General features: G+C 44.4%; 1 long non-coding RNA gene across 2 annotated transcripts; it reads right to left on the bottom strand.

Annotated features, from left to right (window-relative positions):
• Positions 1-279: 279 nt before the first annotated feature.
• On the bottom strand, positions 280-9611 carry LOC137484004 (uncharacterized). Of its 2 annotated transcripts, XR_011004705.1 has the most exons (4): positions 9359-9611; positions 2494-2661; positions 921-2043; positions 280-559 (listed from the first exon to the last, which is right to left on the bottom strand). It is a non-coding gene; the product is annotated as an uncharacterized lncRNA (long non-coding RNA). The 2 variants fall into 2 exon arrangements; XR_011004704.1 differs by lacking the exon at positions 280-559 and having other exon boundaries at positions 602-2043; positions 9359-9587.
• Positions 9612-10105: the final 494 nt, after the last annotated feature.

Here is a 10105-nt window from a genome sequence, read left to right as displayed (position 1 = left end):
TCTCTGACACAGAAATGACCAGCAGCCTGTGGCAGGTCCGTGCTCTGCACAGAGAGGTGCAATGATGAAATTCCCCCCAGTACTCCAACACTTGGCTGCCCTTTCCTGCTCCCTCCTCTCCCCTCCAAGAAGTTTCTTTTCAAATGTTATTGTATTTGCACCATTAATGTCACCATCTGAGCTCCTCAACCTGCACAGCAGCCCTTAGAGCATGGATTTATTATCCAAATGCCAAGAGTCTTGTTATCACTAATGAACTTCGGGAAGAAGGAGGACTCATGCATGATGGTCTGAGTTTATTTACCCAGCTGGCATCTTTTAACTACTGAAAAATGGTACCCCTTTAAATCATGTAGCCCCAGATATATGTGCCTGCTTAAAGCTGGTAACTCTGCTGACAGAACACATGGTGACCCTTCCCCAGCACAGCTGATGACTTTCAGATATTAAACAGGATCCAGTTCCTTAGGCTTTGTCTGGAATCACTTTCATGGCCAGAAATCTGAATTATGCCAATCCAAAGAAAGGAATCTGTGGATTTGCACTGGAGATGAATTTCCTGAAAGACCAGGAATACATGCATGTGGACACTGAGATAAGCAAGCCATCCACCTCACTTTGCTACAAAAATGAATGGTATATTCTGATCAGCTAATAATTTCTCCCATTCAAACAACTTGATTAATTTAACCTTTTTACAGCAGCGAGTCTTGCTGTCCCACAGATCCCAATTCCACAATACATGGCAGCTTTGTGATTGAGCAGGTAAGTGACACACTGGATGTGTCACATAATAAACATTGGCTTTGCTCAAAAACTGTGAACTTAATACTTTGGTTCGCACATGCAAACTATTAGTTTGGGATATGGAATACTGCTGCACACAACTTTAAACTTTATAGAAGAAAAAACTTTCATACCAGCAAGGTTTTATAGTCCCAATTTTCATGGGAAGTACTTGACATAGAGGCGTGAACACAGCTGAAACAAATTCACTTAAGATGTTACACACTTCCCTCAGATTGCACATGTGTTTAAGGGTTCTGCTGGGCTATGGACCAAAAATCCAGTCATAGGAATCCTTCTTGTTTGCTCTGAAATTTTGTTTTAGTACTTCTGGCTCGTCCACACACAGGCTGGAGTTTCTGACAGAGGTCTGCAAAAGCAGAGTTAATGTTCACCACAAAATTCTCCCATTTACATGGTGGGGCAAGGCCAGCTGCTACAGAAGAGATAAAAGGTGGTGGGAAATGTCCCATTCCAGCAATACCCCCCAAGTTCAGCCTGTTTCTCTTCAGAAACCAAAAACTCTAGAGATCAAAAACTGTTCTGGAGAGATGGCAGGTACCACAGCTTTCTCACCAAGTGAAAGAGGATAACAGCACTCCTGTGAACAGAAACAGCTCACAGAGAAATTTCTGTGAACAATTAACTGCACCAATTCTGTTTTCTTCACAAATGTATGCAATCCAGCAGGCAACTCTGGCACAGAGCAAATCTTCAGCTCCTCTGATTGTCCATACACAGTGTAACATGGTTGACAAAACCAAAAATAACAGAGACAGGAAAACTAATTTATACCATTTTCATGCCTGAAACAAAACAAACAAACCCCAAAACCAGCACTGCTACAGTTATGACTTTTTGGATAATAACAGTTCTTTTTTGATCACAATCATCACCCAACCACCATCATATCCAAACCACTCAAGGTTTCACCATCTCTTGCTCATCCCTTTAGATCCCAAGGTGCATTTCCTCAATTCCAGTTGCAGAAATTCCTACAGCCACTTCCAACTGGACATGAATTCACCATGAAAAGTCATTTCCAAGCCCAGCATTCTTTGGCATGTATTGGATGTGGAGCAAGTGAAGCATCACAAGAGGAAAGCCGTTTCAAATATTTTTGTTGTAGCTGATGGTAGCTGCTTGCCAATTCTTAACATTACACACAACTTCCAAATGAAAAAAAGAAAACAGAAGTGAACACCTCCATATATATAATTGTATGTATAGACATGTTTTGTGAGTATATTGTCCACCCTACAAAAAAAAAAAAAAAAAAAAATCATAAGTAGCTCAAAAATTAATTGGGGTTGTTGTGCTTTTTATAACTTAAGTTTTTATTTGTCTTCTAGTCCATGAGTCTTTACAGTGGAGCCAGATCACATTTTAAAGCCATTCTCACAAACCACAATTACTAGAAATGCTTAAAACAAAAGCCAAAATTCTCTTGCAGTCCCTTGCCTCCAGGAGCTGGGATAATAAACACAAGCCCAAATATCCCAAGAGTCAGTAAAAGCACAGGAACAAGCAGCACTGTCTCCTTCAGTGCTAAAAGGCACTAAAGCCCTGGTCACTGGAGGGTATAAATCAAGCACTACAGGATCTCTGACTGGAGATCCTATTACTTAAATGGGTTTGTGCAGCTCTAATTTTATCTATAAAACCAGAAAAATAACTATGTCCTGCGGAGTGTTACTGATAATTCACCCGTGGCCAGGGACCCTCCCAGATGGGCAGAGGCAGATGTGCCAGCTGGGTGTGAGCTCCAGAGGCCCAGCTTGCCTTTGGGCTGCAAGATCCAGGCTGCTCCTTTGTTGGACTTCATTGGCCAACTTCAAGAATTCGGATTGGTTTTCTTCCAACTGCTCAACTTCCCTTGAAAAACAAGGAAAAAAGAGACAGAGGGAGAAAAACTGGGGGGGGATTTAGAACAGGATGGGTATCTGGGAAGAGTTTAAATGCCTCAGCTAAATGCAATGGGAGTGGGCACACTCAGGTTTTATCCTCAATTTTACCTTCACATAAAGTTTTACAGCTGCAGATGACCCAGCCAGCTGCCCTGTGCCCCTTGCCATGGGTGTGCAAGAGGTGCCCAGCCCACTCTGCCCCCACATCTCCTGCCTCTGCACGGGTGATTATTGACCCAGCTCAGGGCTGAGGTTAAATCCTCGTGTCAGTTCATTGTAAGAGAAGAGCAGGGGCAGCAGGGGTGGGGATTTCTCCATTATGAGATGTGCATTCAGGACTAAATTCTGCACCCTGGTGTGACAGACACCAGGCCCTGAGCATCACTCCCCACCACAGCCAGGGATGTGCCAGGACTTAGCCACGTGGAGGGACTGTCCCCACTCCTCTCCTGTCACGTTGTCACCTGACTGACCTCTGTGTCCACCTGGCAGAGGTGGAATCATTGTGCACCAGCTGCCTCAGGCATGACTGAGACAGACTGAGGATTCAAAACAGCTCATTGCAGAAGTTTGGGAAACCAGCCAATCCTCTCCAGCGCGCTGCTCTGCTGGTTGTCCTGAGAGCTGGAGCAGAGGGAAATCATTGCCCAGTAAAACCCTGACTGGCTCTCCCTGGCACTGATGGTGTGTTCAGCAGCATTAATCTCCTCCCGATCAATGATTGACTTCAAAACAGGACAGCCCCTTCACTAGAGGGTCTCCAAGACCTCCACCACCCTTAATGCCTTTCACAGGATTGTCCCCTCCACTTTAAAAGGACCAAACACAAGTTAGGAGGAGGCCAACGCTGCAGCACCGTTCAAGGGAAAGAGCAGGGAAGGAAAGACAAGAGCCCTAACTCCCAGCTCTGAGCTGCAGGGCAGAGTTTCTGAGGTTCAGCTCATGGTATTGGGAATAAACATCCAACTACCCAGACTGGGTTATCCCCTGAGTATCCTCAAAGTGCTAAAAATAAATCTGAACAATAAGAGCTCCTGCCGGGCACACCAAAACAAACAGGCATCAAATTGCATTAGAATGTTTATATTGAGGGAAATTGCATCCTGCAAACTTAAATTATCTCTCTCCTCCCTCTCCCCTCCCACCTGCCACAGCCCATTTCCTATTATATTTTTCTAACAAACCAATAGATGCTTGAAATCATGGAAAGCCATAAAGAATTGGAATCAAATTAAGTCTACATTCTAACTGCATTAGGTGCTGTCAAGCATAGTTTACTCACTCTTCACAGTTCTGTCTAGAGGCTAAACAATTTTGTACCCTTTCTCTACTAATCAAAACTGATTACTCTGATAACGGACCCCTGACGCTGAACACTTTATGAAGGTAAATTATGCCATATCGAACAGGAAGGGGAATGGAAAAATCACCCAGAGATAAATAGGCCTAAAGATGCACGTATTGATCTCCCACTCATTCCTTCTCTCTCTCTCAATGTCTCTATGGCTAAAGGTTCAATCAATACTTCCAGTGCTGTAATGCCATCTTTTATAATCCCATCATAATTGGCCGCCCCCATCCTGTGCCCTCGCATTGGCTTGAGCTGGGGCCTTTTAGAGCTGGCATCTTTTGTTTCTTTCCTTCCCAGATCAGGTAACTGAAGAGGCAGGTCAAACCTGGCCCCGGAGGTCTCTGAACAACCTGTCTGCACACCAGGGCAAGGGGTGAGCAGGGATGTTTTGGAAATTGCTGGGAAATTCAGCCAACAATCTTCCAATTCCTTCACCAAGGAATGCTCAAGTACAAGCAGGTCTTATGCTTGAACATGTTGATTTTTGATTGCTCTTCTGGAGTTTCAAAACCCTTCCTGTCCCCAGAGGAAAGGATGGCTTTGCTTTACAAGGTTTAGCAGTTAACAGAACAAGCTGCTCAAAGAAAAGAAGTGCTGATTTGATGCCTACCCACCATGAATTTCAATAGTGCTGGACTGTTTTGTCAGAGGACAAAGAACAGGACTGCTTCCCAACCCTGCCCAAGCAAACTCCCAGCACAGTGCCTCAGAGGACCTCTGGGGTAGATTTATGGTTCTCAGGGATCAGAGTGTTACAGAGAGCAGAGTGCACACCTCCAGAGGGGAAAGGTCTGTGAGGGGGTTTGTTTTCACTGTGGAAAACCTGTGGAAAACACTGGGTTTGGCTGTACTGGTTTCCAAGCACTCTCCAAAACTTCTGCTTGAGATGCCACCAGAACAAAGTTGTGCTACCCTGGGGTAGGAACCCCTCTGGTTTTGATCCAGGCCCAGCATCTTCCTTCTCATTCCACTGTAAGAAGCTGCTGTTCTTTCACAGAGACCAAGAGCATCCCAAAGGGTGGTACCTCAGCTGCTGCTTTCACTGCTGCCTCCCCAGGGCAGAGGCACAAGTGCTGGACTGTCTTGTACAAGGGCCCCACCTCACTGAACACAGCTCTGATCAGCAGGGGAAACCTCTCTGTCAGAACAGCCCAAGATCCCCCACAGCCACAGAGGGCAATGTAAGCATGAAATTCTCTATAGTCACAGGTTAGGGCATGATATGAGCTTGTGCAGATGACAAGAAATCTCTTCTTGGGAATCAGGTGGCAAAAAAAAAACAAGTAGAAAGATAAAACAAAACAGCAAAACTGCATAAAAGCACGTGCTCCACAGAATAAAAATGAGCCTTGATAAAATTCCTGAATTGCATCTATAAATATCCCATAGAATTCCTTCACTGCACCTGTAAATATTCCACATGTAACTCACATGTGAGACAGGAGCTAGGTTATAAGTTGTGGAGCTTTCCTGGTCCAAGATGTTGAAGTATCACACAAAAAAGGGGAAGATTTGTGGCATCACATACAAATTCTGCTAGACAAGGTACAAACTGTTCTTTGCTACCTGGATGTGGCCAAGGGATTCCACCCCCCTTATTGATTCAGGAATTTAGACTGTTGCAAGTGTTTAAAGACATCACAATGAACTTGATGAAACACAAATAAAAATTAACAAAAGCTTGGCTGAACTGATACTGGGCTAAATCTTCTCTTTTGACCCCTCCAGACTTCTCATTTGTGTGTTTCTTAATCAAGTAGGAATTAATACCCCACTCTCCACCCTCACAAAATGTCCTGTCCTCTCCCCACCCCTGTAAATCTCCAGGAGGCCAAAATATTTGCATTTCACTAGAACCCAAATTACACCAGAGGAAAGCACAGGCAGGATCTCTCTGGGAAGTCAGCAGGACACTCTGGGAAACCTCTTGATCAAGATGGGAAAAAAGCAAGCAATGCTCTCAGAAGGCAGGCTTCTGCAAACACACACACAAAATAAAGGATGCATCAGGGTTCCATTTCCCACCATAATCACACAAGACCATGGAATATCCTAACAAAACCATCGTGCTCAAGGGCAGATGTGCTTTACTGCAGTCTCCAACGTGCTCCACCAATGGAAGGGTTGTCATAGAGCTACATCTGCTCTTGGGGTAAAGACTGCTGCCCTGAAAAATCCAGAATTATCTTTGGCTCCAAGAAAAGAAAGCTGCTGTTTCAAAGAGCTTGATTTGTTAAACTAACTCTTGGAACAATCAGGAGATTTTGCTTATCAAGGATGAGCACAGCAGCTTGGGTCACATCTCAGAAGTCCTGTAACACCTCTTCAGGTCTCATGGGGAAATAGCTTGCTTTCAGAGCAACTGTGGGCTTGTTTGTCAGATTATGTCCCTGTCTGACTTAGAAGTGGGGTAATTGAGAGGTGTTTTAAAAACTTTTATTCTATTTTTAGTCTCATGTGAAGGGTGAGACAATACAGATGTTATAATTTATGCTGTTACAATTAGCAGCAATTTTTTAACTACAAAACACTGTGTTTCTTGGCCCATTAGCTTTAGGCCAAGAAATATTTTCACTATTATTTTCATTTTCACTAATAACCTTGAGCAAGGGATTTACTTGTGTTTCCACACTTGTTGGGGAATATTTAGAAATTAAAACATGAATAACTGGCACTTACAGGTGAAAAAAACCTAAAATGCCACCACAGTCCCCACCCAAGCAAACAGCACACACCAGCAGCTGGGGCTGCCCTGGCTGCTCAGCAAGGTCATGTCCTCCTCTCCAGGATGGGACCCCCATCCCACAAATCCCACTGCTCTCTTTCCCCTGCAGCATCCCTTCCCTCCACCCTCCTCCATTGCTCATGCACTGGAAGCAAATGCAAGGAGCAATAATAATTAGACAAGCACAAATAGCAGGGTGGTGCTGGGGAGGGTGCCTTGCCCTGAACAGCTGGCTGTTCCCAAACCAGCTGGCCTGGCCGTGCTCACAGGCACTGCAGGGCTGGCACATCATCCCTGCTCGGGGTGGCACTGCCCAGCTCCTCGTGTCCCCTCAGCTTCACCCGGGACTGGTGCTCCCCAGGAAGGAGCTCTGGGAAAGGCTCCGTGTGAGCAGCACTTCAGGAGGTGGCTCAGCTTTGGGAGGGGGCACAGGCACAGAGAAAGCAGTTATGGGATGGAGCCCGGGTCCAGAGGGGGCGTGGGACAGCCCCACCCTCACCTGCAGACAAGCTAAGTGGGATGTCTGAGCTGCATGAGAAAGTGGGTGCCTGAAAGGCAAGGAAAAGTTCTTTGTTTTAAAATAGATTCCATTGTTCACTTTGGACAATTCCATTTGGAATCCCGCTAGCAAAGTGAACAAGTCAGCTTCAGGTATTTTGGGAGAAAAGCCTATTGCAGGGGAGTGGTGCTGTTTGGTGCAGCAGCACCTTCCAGCACCTGGGCTGCTCCAGGGTCATCTCCTCCATCATACTCCCTGTCTGCCCAAGCATCTCACCTGATTTCCTAGGAAATAAAATCATGAAATTTGACAGGCTCAGTAGAATTTAAAACTCAACAGGGTGTGCAAGAAATTCCTGTGCACTCCACAGGGTGAGGTGCCCAAAATCACTGAGCTTTTAAAAACCTTGATCTTTGCTCTGGACTTAGGTAATGAAATCTGGTTGAAAGAAAACATCTGAAAACACCAAAAGAAGCACAACTGTACCTTTCTGAAGGGACAAAGGTGCAAAGGGTTGCAGTGGGGTTTTCCTCTCTTTCCTACTATGTGTTTAAACTTGTAAAGCTGGAAGACCTAACAGCAAAAGAAAAATCCCAAAACAGGTTACCAGTTTTTCTATCACATGAAGGGATGGGGAAATGGGGAAAGGAAGAAGTCCGTAATTTTCTAAACCTTTTACAAAAGAATTTCAGGAACAAACAGTTGCTCCATTTTATATCCTGTAAATGTAATCATTTTTTTCTCCAAAATTCTTATTTAAAATTCTGTTATGAGGCTTAGCAATCACATATTTATTTAATTAAATTAATCTCTCTTTGCTGGCTGATCTGATCTTGCCATCTATAAAATGGCCAACGTCCCAGTTAAATTTTGCAATCATTTCCAATGGTAATCCTGCCCATTAAAAAAAAAAATACACACAAAAAATCCCAAACCACAAAACACATAAAAACCACAAAACACACAAAAAAAACCCCCAAAAAAACCCAGTCTTCTGGGTTTAGAGTCTTCCAACAGGAATTTAAGGTGCAGTTATTTCTACTATCACAGAAACCTGATGAATCCAGCAATTCCTTTAACCTCTCTTCCCCACAGCTGAGCTGCATAAATCCCATCTCCTCTGTCAGCTTCCTTTGTGGACTCTTCCCCCAAAAGTCCCTCCTCTGGGGGGCCTGGCAGTTCCTGTGCTGCAGTTATTCACAGCACAACTGCTCTCAGGGCTCTACATCACCACCACTGCAGGGACCTCATGTCTACCCTCACTTAGCAAGCCAGTATTTATTTCATCTTCCTTTCCTGCTTTGTTCCACAAGAGAGAGGGGCAAAAGCCAGAGGAAGTTATCTTTCATAAAAAAACTAACAAAAGGGTGGAGTTTTTCCTTTTCTTTCCCAAGCAGCTCTGTTTTCCCAGTATTCAACCACAATAAAGGCAGGTAAAAGTGCACCAAGATAACAGTTCATGTGAGCAGATAATGGTGCAAATGCTGGGATAACTAAAATAGCTCAACAAAATAACCTAATCAGACCGTCTCTGTTTTTTCTGACTGGTTCTGGGACACTGCCCTTCCTAGACACACTAAGAACTGGAATAAAAGGGTATTTCAGCATTGAAGAGGTCAGGCAGAATATTTAGTTCCTAACTCACCTATTTCTAAAGTGTGTGAAACAGCAAAGGCTTAGCTAGAAGAAAAAAATAGCAAACAAAAGGAGCTATTCTAATTTACTGGTTTTTCACTGCACATATCTAAAAATTATTCACTCAAAATCCACACACCTGAAAGGGACTAGCTGGACCTGTGTCAAACCTTAAAATTAGGTATTTCCCAGCAGAGAACAACCACATAGAAACTCCACCCATTAAAAACGGGAGGTGAAAAGACTCTGCTTTTAATTTCAAGAAGAGAAGAGAGGCAGATCCTTCTTATTTGATGAGCAACATCAAGACTTAAAAATTAAGTTATTCCATTCCCCCCTGTAGCCAACCACATAGCTTCACTCATCTCTTCTAATTCCTTATCCAGGCAACACTTTTAATCACATTTGCTCTTTTTACAGCTACTTATAGCTCTCCTTTCACACTGTCCTCTCACCATCAGAAGTCTTTTTGAAGTGTCTTGGAGTTGGAACATTTGGACAGTTCCCAAAACACAGCGGTGCCCAAACATCTTCTTATCCAGCTCTGGGGCAAGTTTTAATTCATGAGGTGGTCAAGGACAGCTGCAGGTTGTGCCTGCACCAACACAACAAGCTGACCTGAGCCTATTTCAAATAGGAAATGAGAGCATCAACTCCTCCAGGCACAACTTCAGGCATTTCAAGTGCGAGGAGGCAGGGAATAAACTTCTGTTAATATAATTATTGTTCCTATTTGGAATGCCTGTGTCCTGGCAGAGGCCGGTCCTCACCTGCCTCCCTCAGCCAGCGCAGTTAGAGAAAACCAAGGAGCACAAATCACCTGACCTTCCCTGTGAGAACTGCCTCAGGCTTGTGCTTTGGGGGTGCTGAGGCAGACGTGCACAGGTGTCACCACCGGTGCTCAGCTGACCAGACTGACCCATTTAAGGGCCAGGACCCAAAGCTCAGGTGGTTTCTGCAGGTGTTCTGGCAGAGCTGCTGTCCCTTCCCAGCATCACAGGCTCCTTTTTTCCTCTCTGTACAAAATCCACTCAGTTTTCAAATAACACAGCAAGCCTCATGCCTCTCCTCTGTGCCTCCCAACAAAGCTGCTTTGTCTCCTTTGCACTTAACAAGACAAAGAAGATGGTTAACAAGAACTTTTGCAGATATGTTTTATTTTTAAGACCTTCGGAAGCCAACTCATCTGCTCTCATGGGCTT

The sequence above is a fragment of the Anomalospiza imberbis genome, chromosome 17 (genome assembly GCF_031753505.1).
Source record: "Anomalospiza imberbis isolate Cuckoo-Finch-1a 21T00152 chromosome 17, ASM3175350v1, whole genome shotgun sequence".
Classification (NCBI taxonomy): domain Eukaryota; kingdom Metazoa; phylum Chordata; class Aves; order Passeriformes; family Viduidae; genus Anomalospiza; species Anomalospiza imberbis.
The sequence above is the reverse complement of the archived record's forward strand: the minus strand, read 5'-3'. Positions and strand labels throughout refer to the sequence as shown.